Genomic DNA, 9,643 nt, shown 5'->3' on the forward strand with positions numbered 1-9,643 from the left:
ACTGCGGACTTAAAAAGGGAGTCAGGAAGATCAGAGGCCCTATTTAATTTCTCCTACATTCACATGTGATTTCCTATGAATACTTTGCATATTGAACAGGCTCATTTTGGAAGACAGACTCATATCAAAGTCTTCAAGAAACAAACGTTTTTGACAGACATCTAGAAAACATTACTTTTAAACTACAGCACAGTTGTTTGCACTTCAGACAAAAACTAGTACCTATATTCAACTTCTCTTGTCTCCTTAAAGCAAGGAACAACCATGTATGTAAAAGAAATGAAGATTAACTAGTTGTATAATATTGGGCACAATTCTTAATTTCTCAGTCACTCAAATTCTTAACTTCAAAGTCAAAATATGCTAATTACTTGATGATGGAGTCCCTAAATGAGTGTGATTGATCACATTTCTGCCCCTACCGGTTCAAAAACTAGTAGGAAGAAGTCCTAGGATAGAACAGGAGTGTCACATAATAAGTGTTACAATACATATACAACAAAGAGAAGTGGAATGGAGCCATTAAATTATCTTCAAAACATTAGAGAAAAGCTTCTACAGCAAACAGCCTTTGAGCTGAGCCCTGAATCATACTAGGAGCTTTCCTGGGCAAAGATAGAGGAAGAGTGTTCTAGGTAGAGAAGATAGCAGAAGCTAAGGGGAAGCAGGGTATGCTTGAGGAGCAGGGAACAAAAATCAAGCATAATATGTCTTAAGGATGGGATTAGAATGGTAAACGAAAGAATAGTCACACAAGTGCACAAAAATGAATGTACAAGGATGTTATTCCACACTATTGGAAATAAAAAGTGGAAGCAAAAACATGCATCTGTACTACATAACTACTAAAAGTTTTTAAAATTCACCTCTGTTGACTTTGAAAGTTATAACATTTTATTGAGCAAAGAAAGCACATCCACACACACACACACACACACACAAAGGTATGGGTTATAGCACAAAATATAAATATCCATGATCTATATTGATACAAGTAAATGATTAAGTACATAAGTAAAAGGGGGAATAAATACCTCCATGCCTGATTGTCTTTCACCTTTTTGGAATGGTGAATTCTCACTCTATCTTCAAGGCTTAACTCTAAAATGAAGTTACCTTTATCAGTTCTTCCTCCAGACTTCCATATTTTATTTAAACAGTTTTTGCAATCAGCTGCAGGGTGGTTTTCAGTCTCCTTAACTAGAGTAAGAATTTTTAGACAGGTCAGATGATGTCGCATGGAGCTTTGACCAGAGCACAACGCACAGTGTTGGGGCATAACAAATAATTGTTGAACCAAATTGAATTGAATTTTTTTAAAAAATTAAAGAATCACAAAGCATTCAGTTGAGCACACCAACTTGGTCCCATATTTTCAGGTGGAATATTTTCAATATTTTTTAAACAACATGAATTTGTTTTCCAGTTGTAAAAGTAAACATGCTGGCTTTAGCAGTTACCATAAAAAATAATAAAATTTTTAAAATGTATTATTGTATCACTCAAATAACCTCTTTAACATTTAATAGTTTTTAATTCTTTACATATTTATGGAAGATAGAGCATCCATTTTATAACTACCATTATCACATATTTCCCCTATAAAATATGGTATAGCTCATCCAAAAAATTATGAGTCTTTTTGCCCTTAATGAAAATTGCTTCATCCAAGATAATGAACAAAACATAAAGAAGCCCAACGAGATGAGACTTTGCCATAGGCCATCTTCAAAGGTCCATTCGACTTAGATTTGTACATCTGCAAAGTAATTTACCAGTTACTACATATTATGAATCTTCAGGATTTGCTCACAAAGCCACAAATCTACTGTTTCCTTATAGTCTTTTTGTTGTTGTTTTCATTTTTACAAATTATTTTTTTACTTTCTTTTTGGATGCATAGGTCTTGGTTGCTGCACGGGGGCTTTCTCTAGTCTCAGTAAGCAGGGGCTACTCTTCATAGAGGTGCATAGGCTTCTCATTGTAGTGGCTTCCCTTATTGCAGAGCACAGACTCGAGTTATGGCTCCCAGGCCCCAGAGCACTCGGGCTTCAGTAGTTTGGGCTCAAGAGCTCTATAGCGCAGGCTCAGTAGTTGTGGTTCACGGGCTTAGTTGCTCCGAGTCATATGGGATCTTCCAGGACAGGAATGGAACCCATGTCCAACGGGTTCTTATCCAACTTTACCACCAGGGAAGTGTCCTGTACTTTTAAATAAAATCAGAATTACAATGTTGTGGACTGACTCTTTACCTCCCTGCCAAAAAAAATCATATTGAAGCCCTAATCCCCAGTACCTGGGAACATGACTATATTTGGAGATGTGGCCTATAATAAAGGTAATTAAGTTAGAATGAGGCCATTTGAGTGGACCCTAAACCAATCTGACTGATGTCCTTATAAGAAGAAGAGATTAGGACACAGAAAGACACCAGTGAACGGCCATGTGAGGTCACAGGAGGAAGACAGCCATCTGCAAGTCAAGGAGAGAGGCCTCAGAAGAAACAAACACATAAAAAAGCGCTGCTGACACCGTGACCTTAGACTTCTAGCCTCCAGAACCGTGAGAGATAAATTTCTATTATTTGAGCCACCCAGTCTGAAATATTTTGTTATGGCAGCCCCAGTAAACTAACATACATTGTTTTTGCTGATCTAGTTACTAAGTCATGCCTAGCTCTTTGCAACCCCATGGACTACAGCCTTCCAGGCCCTTATGTCCCCAGGATTTCCCAGGCAAGAACACTGAAGTAGGTTGTCATTTCCTTGTTCAGGGGAGCAACACGAGGGATGGAACCCATGTGTTCTGCTTTGGCAGGCAGATTCTTTACCTGGGACCCCAGGGAAGCCCCAACTAAGAGACATAACTAAGAACAATTTTGTAACCTGCAATTTTTTACTTAAACCATCATATCATAAATAACTCCCTGTGTCATTACATATTCTTCAAAAATATATTTAGTGGCTAAATAGGATTCAACTATAGAAATGGACCATAATTTATTTAATCATTTCCTATCATACCTATACATATATAATGTATTTCAGGTTTTTCATCATTAAAAATAGCACTGCAATAAACATCCTTACACACAAATCTTTACCAGCATCTGTGATCATTTTTTAGAATACATTTCTAGATGTAAGAAGCATATGAATATTTTAAGACACTAAACATGTTGATAAATTTGAAAGCAACATTGTCAATTTATACTCTCACAAGCACTGTATAAGAATGCCATATTAGTGCCCCTCAGGAAACGGGGAATAATAGGATTATTTCCATTTTTTTAGCTTTTTGTAATTATTTTTAAAACCTGCCCATTTAAAATTAAAATGAAATCTCTTTATTAGTTTATTTTTCAAATCTTTGGTTATAAGTGACAAATATCATATTTACTAATCATCTGTATATCCTTTTTTATAAATACTGTCTTGATAGTCAATCTCCACATTTTCCAACAGGAAGATTGATGTTTTTCCTTATTCATGTTTACTAATGTTTCTTATATAGGTCCCATGCCTGTCTCATTAGGATTATTTTTGGGCATTTCACGTTCATGTTTTTGTTGCTGGTGATGTTGTTGTCACTGATTTTGTGAATGGACTTTTTTCATGAGAACTTCTAACTGGTTGTTGCTAATACAGTTCACTTCAGTTCAGTTCAGTCACTCAGTTGTGTCTGACTCTTTGTGACCCCATGGACTGCAGCACACTAGGCTTCCCTGTCCATCACCAATTGCTAATACAGTAAAAAGCGATTAAGTTTTTATTTTCACTCTGATCTAAATTTGACAACAAAGCATTATCTACTGGATTAAGATAATGCATACCAGCCTAATTAAAAAACATCCTTATCATTTTATAGCTAATGTAGATGCAGTCCTACATCTTAAATGGACACACTTTAATTGTGTGTACACATTTACCCACTTTAGATTCCTAATTGAAAGTAACTTCATTTCCTTTTTTCTAATGCAATGACTTCTTTCTTCAAGTATTTTATTTTTATATAAAATGTCTTTAAAAACAAAACACTGTGCATCAGTGTTTATGCTGTTGATTGTTCCATAAGCCTTCTCAAGCCCCTATTAGGGAATCCAAAACCAGGTTAAGAAGGCTGAATAATCTTCAGAGAAGATGTCTCTAAACTACTGTATGCTGATCTCCTCCAACAGAAGACACAGGCTATCTTGGAATATCTTGGAATCAGAAGATGAATTTCTGTCACTTTACCATCAGTGTGACCTTGGCCCAGTCACTTGCCTATCTGCAGGTCAATGTTTGAGACTTAAACACAATTCCTCAGGGTCTAACCCAATCCACCCACCCCACACTCCATTTTTCCATCATGACAGCACTACCTTAGTCATACCGAAGTTCATCTCAGATATGTTTTAGTATCACTAAAGAGGTTTGGGGAAACCCATTCTTTAGCAGCAATGTCTTTGCAAATATTTTGGAATGAGAATTGTGGATTTGATACTTAATCAGCTTCTTTCGCAGAGGATAACATTGTCCAACTCTACCCCAAATTGTAGGAGTGTGTCCTCTTGGTGGCCTCTGGTTCTGCATGCTTTGTCCATCTACACCAAGTGTCCCCAAAGCATGACTGCCCAACACAGATCTGTTGACTTCAGCATCCCGCCATTCACACCCTGCTGATGTTGAAGCATACTAAAAATGAAATTTACTGTCATGAGAAGGAAAAATATATTGATAATTTAAATTTGGTAACAGTAGTTCTTCTCCCTGTGGTACAATGGAATTTAAGAAGGTTTCTGAGGAAGGAGATTTGAAATCCAGCCCTGACCTCCACCCTTCACAAACTGCCAACCCATGGTCCCAAGACTGTTGAGATGAAGTGGGAAAATGACCAGGAGCTGTCTGTGACCTGTGCCTCCCTGTGAAGGGGCTGTGGCATTCTTGTTGCTGAAAGAATGTCCTTAGTTGTAAATGTTTCTTGAAATTTTGTATTCTTGGAATTATACGATATTTCTTCTAGAGAAGGGATCTTATTCTTTTGTTTAACTGTCTGCTTAAAGCAAGAGTCTCTTCTGAAGCATCATAGCAGAAACAAAGAGTATACGGCCTGTGAGACACTGTGTCCACATATAGAAAAGCCCACATGATGTCATGGAGTCCGCTGTGTAACAACGGGGCTCACGGTCACACCTCAGCCCCTCCTCTCACTCTCAGTGGCTGTGCTCAGCATGGGCTCAGTACAAAGACTGGCTGCTTGGGTTGAGGGTGTAGGATGGTGTCATGGAAACTGGTCCTCCGAAATCACCATGGAGGTAAATCCCTATGGAGTGCCTTCTGCAGACACAGGGAAACCTAAAACACCAGGCAGAAGGAACCGCAGGAATCATGATGTTTTCTAACCGTAATCCATAGTTAGAAACACATTCGATGTCATAACCCAATACATACACTCACAGACACACACACACACACATTGGAACAAAAATTTAACAAAGCAGTTTCTTACAATAGTAAGTACAGCCCTTCATTCTGATCTATTTTGTTTCATTGAAATAATCTACTGACAATCTACTGACAAAAACTCTAAACTGATTTTACAACCCACTAATGACTTTTGATTTGAGGTTTGAAAAACACTGATCCTGTCCAATGCTCCCATCTTACAAATGAAGAAATCTGAGTCTCAGAAAAAGGAAATGACTGACTATTCCAGAAAGACATACGTTTCCAACATGACAGTGACAAGGCACCAGGTCTCCTGATCGTGGTCTTCCCTCAGAACCTCCTATTACTGCTCCTGGCTTCATGGATAGAGATATAATGTCGCCTAACTCTATTTTAGAAACAAGAAAATAGTCCTCTATCAGACAAGGGATGAAGGGTCCTCCTTTCCCTCCCATCTGCCCTGGATGTCCCCCAGTGTTTTGGCTGCAGCAGGGGCCCCTGCAAGCTCTTTTCCCAAAGACCTAACACACCAGTGGCCCAGAAGAGAGATCCTTCCAAGGTCTCTGTGTCCCTCTAGTCTTATGCTTGTGGGGACTTTTTCTTTGAATTAGTTAGCTAACACCTGGAAAGAGTCATCTGAGAGCCTGTCCTTAGAAAGTTAAAATAAAGGATAGTTCCTTTCCTTGGGAAAAGATGGAATGTGGGGAGAATCCTTCAGAGAACCGGTCCGTAACTAACTCTGATTGATCAAAAGTTGTTTGGGGCAATTTGGCACTGTTTATGGAGAATCCATACCCCAAAGCACTTAGAGAAGAAAGACTGCACTGATTTGCCCTTGAGCAATAGCTTCCTCTGCCCTCTTGCCTTAAAGCCATTCTGTCTTCTTCTCTACTCCCCTTTGCCTAACCTGCCAGAGCCGCCTTTAAAGGGGATATATTTTTCAACCAGTAATTCCTGATAAGATGCACACTATCTTGTCCCTGTGTGTGTTAGTTGCTCAGTCGTGTCCGACTCTTTGCAACCCCATGGACTATAGACCACCAGGCTCCTCTGTCCATGGGATTTCCCAGGCAAGAATACTGGAGTGGGTTGCCATTTCCTTCTCCAGGGGGAAATCTCCCTGACCCAGGGATCAAACCCAGGTCTCCCACATTGCAGGCAGATTCTTTACCATGTGAGCCACCAGGGAAGCCTGAACACTATCTTAAATATGACTATTTAAAGGAATCAAGAAAACAGAAACAAAATCCAGAGCGTCTTTCTGTTATATTGGATTTTCCATAGGCAATACTTTTGAACGTGAGGAACAAGACTGTGGAGATATAAAGAGGGAGGAGATGGTTAAAGACAGACAAATTGACTACTGGTCATGAAAGCTTTTTTTTGGCCAAGCCCCATGGCATGTGGAATCTTCCCCAAGCAGAGATCAAACCCCTGTAGTGGAAGGGTAAAGTCTTAACCACTGGACCACCAGGGAAGTCCATGAAAAGTTTATGATTGGGAGGTTTTTACTTATCTTTTCCTAGCAAAAGATTGTGCAAACTCTTTTTGATGTGGTTTTGTGTTTGTTTTTTTTTCCCCCCTAGAGTTTCAAAACACTTCTCTTAGTTCTTTCTTCTCCCCAACCATCATCCCAGCCCATCTCCATCCCACTTTCAAACAATAATAACAAGATACAGTTTGAGATAAGAAGTCAGCGACAGAAAGCAAACTGCAGACTTGGCAGATCAGAGCTGGAGACCAGTTAATGCTGTAGAAAGTACTGTCTCTTGCTGCACAGAACCAATGCAGCTCCTGCCTGGCTCTCCGTAGGTGTTTCGTACATGCTGATAGAACAACTAATTAACACATACTGTATGAGAAAAACATCTATTTCTGCTTTATTGACTATACCAAAGCCTTTGACTGTGTGGATCACAATAAACTGTGGAAAATTCTGAAAGAGATGGGAATACCAGACCACCTGACCTGCCTCTTGAGAAATCTGTATGCAGGTCAGGAAGCAACAGTTAGAACTGGACATGGAACAACAGATTGGTTCCAGATAGGAAAAGGAATACGTCAAGGCTGTATATTGTCACCCTGCTTATTTAACTTCTATGCAGAGTACATAATGAGAAACGCTGGACTGGAAGAAGCACAAGCTGGAATCAAGATTGCTGGGAGAAATATCAATAATCTCAGATATGCAGATGACACCACCCTTATGGCAGAAAGTGAAGAGGAACTAAAAAGCCTCTTGATGAAAGTGAAAGTGGAGAGTGAAAAAGTTGGCTTAAAGCTCAACATTCAGAAAACGAAGATCATGGCATCCGGTCCCACCACTTCTTGGGAAATAGATGGGGAAACAGTGGAAACAGTGTCAGACTTTATTTTGGGGGGTTCTAAAATCACTGCAGATGGTGACTGCAGCCATGAAATTAAAAGATGTTTACTCCTTGGAAGGAAAGTTATGACCAACCTTGATAGCATATTGAAAAGCAGAGACATTACTTTGCCAACAAAGGTTCGTCTAGTCAAGGCTATGGTTTTTCCTGTGGTCATGTATGGATGTGAGAGTTGGACTGTGAAGAAGGCTGAGCGCCGAAGGATTGATGCTTTTGAACTGTGGTGTTGGAGAAGACTCTTGAGAGCCCCTGGACTTCAAGGAGATCCAACCAGTCCATTCTGAAGGAGATCAGTCCTGGGATTTCTTTGGAAGGAGTGATGCCAAAGCTGAAACTCCAGTACTTTGGTCACCTCATGCGAAGAGTTGACTCATTAGAAAAGACTCTGATGCTGCGAGGGATTGGGGGCAGGAGGAGAAGGGGATGACAGAGGATGAGATGGCTGGATGGCATCACTGACTCGATGGACGTGAGTCTGAGTGAACTCCGGGGGCTGGTGATGGACAGGGAGGCCTGGCGTGCTGCGATTCATGGGGTCGCAAAGAGTTGGACACGACTGAGCCACTCGACTGAACTGAACTGTATGAGAACAAGCAGAAGGTCTAAGGAAGATCAGCTCGGAAACTGGATTCCAGACTCCAGGAATGCAGTCAGGAGACCAGGAAGTACAATCAGCAGAGAAGACTGAGCTAGACTCGAAATTTATAGTCACAAGTTAGAATCAAGAATGGCAAAGAGCAGGCTTCCCTGTTAACAAAAAATGAATTTCTCCCATTATATGGCAAGTGTACTTATTTGACCAATGACAATGGATTGGCTCAGCCTAAGCTGGGGAATAGTTCAAAGAACTAGAGATATTGACTACAGAGAAGAGGAAAACCCAGAGGAAATAAGAAAATTATCTTCAAATACTGAAGAACTGTCATATTGTACCATGTGACTTAAGGGATAGAATTAAGCCCATGAGTTAGAAAAGATTCTAGCTTAAGAGAAGGAAAAACTTCTTCAGAGGCGGAATGGACTGACTCATTAAAGAATGAGCTGTCCATCTGGTGGGTGTTCAAACAAAGGCTGAGCACATGCCTTAAACACAGACATTAAAAAGCAAAAGAAAGAGGAAGAAAGGAGGATTCTTATTGGGAAAGAAAGGAGGTTATTTGTCAAATATATCAGGAAGGAGATATGAATTCAAATATGAATGAGCTGTTAGACATGATGATCTTTGAAACCCCTTGAAATTTGAAGAATCTCTAACTCCTCGGATTGGTTTTCAGCCACTGGGTGAGAAATTCAGAAGAGTATGGGGAATAGGGAAAGTGTACTATTTTGAGCAAGATCAGGTGGGAACTCATGAAGTGACATGGTGAGAGACTGCTCCAGGGAAAAAATGAGGAAGCAAGTGGATGATTAAGCAATTTAACTGGAATTTAATGGAGCAGAGGCACAGGGGAAAAAGGTGCAGGAGGAAAGGGGAATCTTAAGAAAAAGAAAGTCAAAGAGAAGAAAGAATTGGTTTGGGGAGAAAAAATGATATATACATGGGAGCTTTGTGATAAAAGGTACAAATAGAAGCCTCAATTTTTATTCTCCCTAACTCAACGAATGACCTAATAAGCACTTTTTAAGACAAGTCTGCTTAAATAGGAGTAGAAAAATGGAAATTGGGTATGTAACTAGGAGCTTGATAAAAGGAGAGACAAAAACAGATGAATGTGATGAATACAAAACATTACAAAGTTTTTTTAATTAATTTATTTTTTAATTGAAGGATAATTGCTTTACAGAATTTTGTTTTCTGTCAAACCTCAACATGAATCAGCCATAGGT

This window comes from Bos grunniens, chromosome 9 (genome assembly GCF_055505025.1).
Source record: "Bos grunniens cultivar Pamir isolate PY7600 chromosome 9, Bosgru_T2T1.0, whole genome shotgun sequence".
NCBI lineage: Eukaryota > Metazoa > Chordata > Mammalia > Artiodactyla > Bovidae > Bos > Bos grunniens.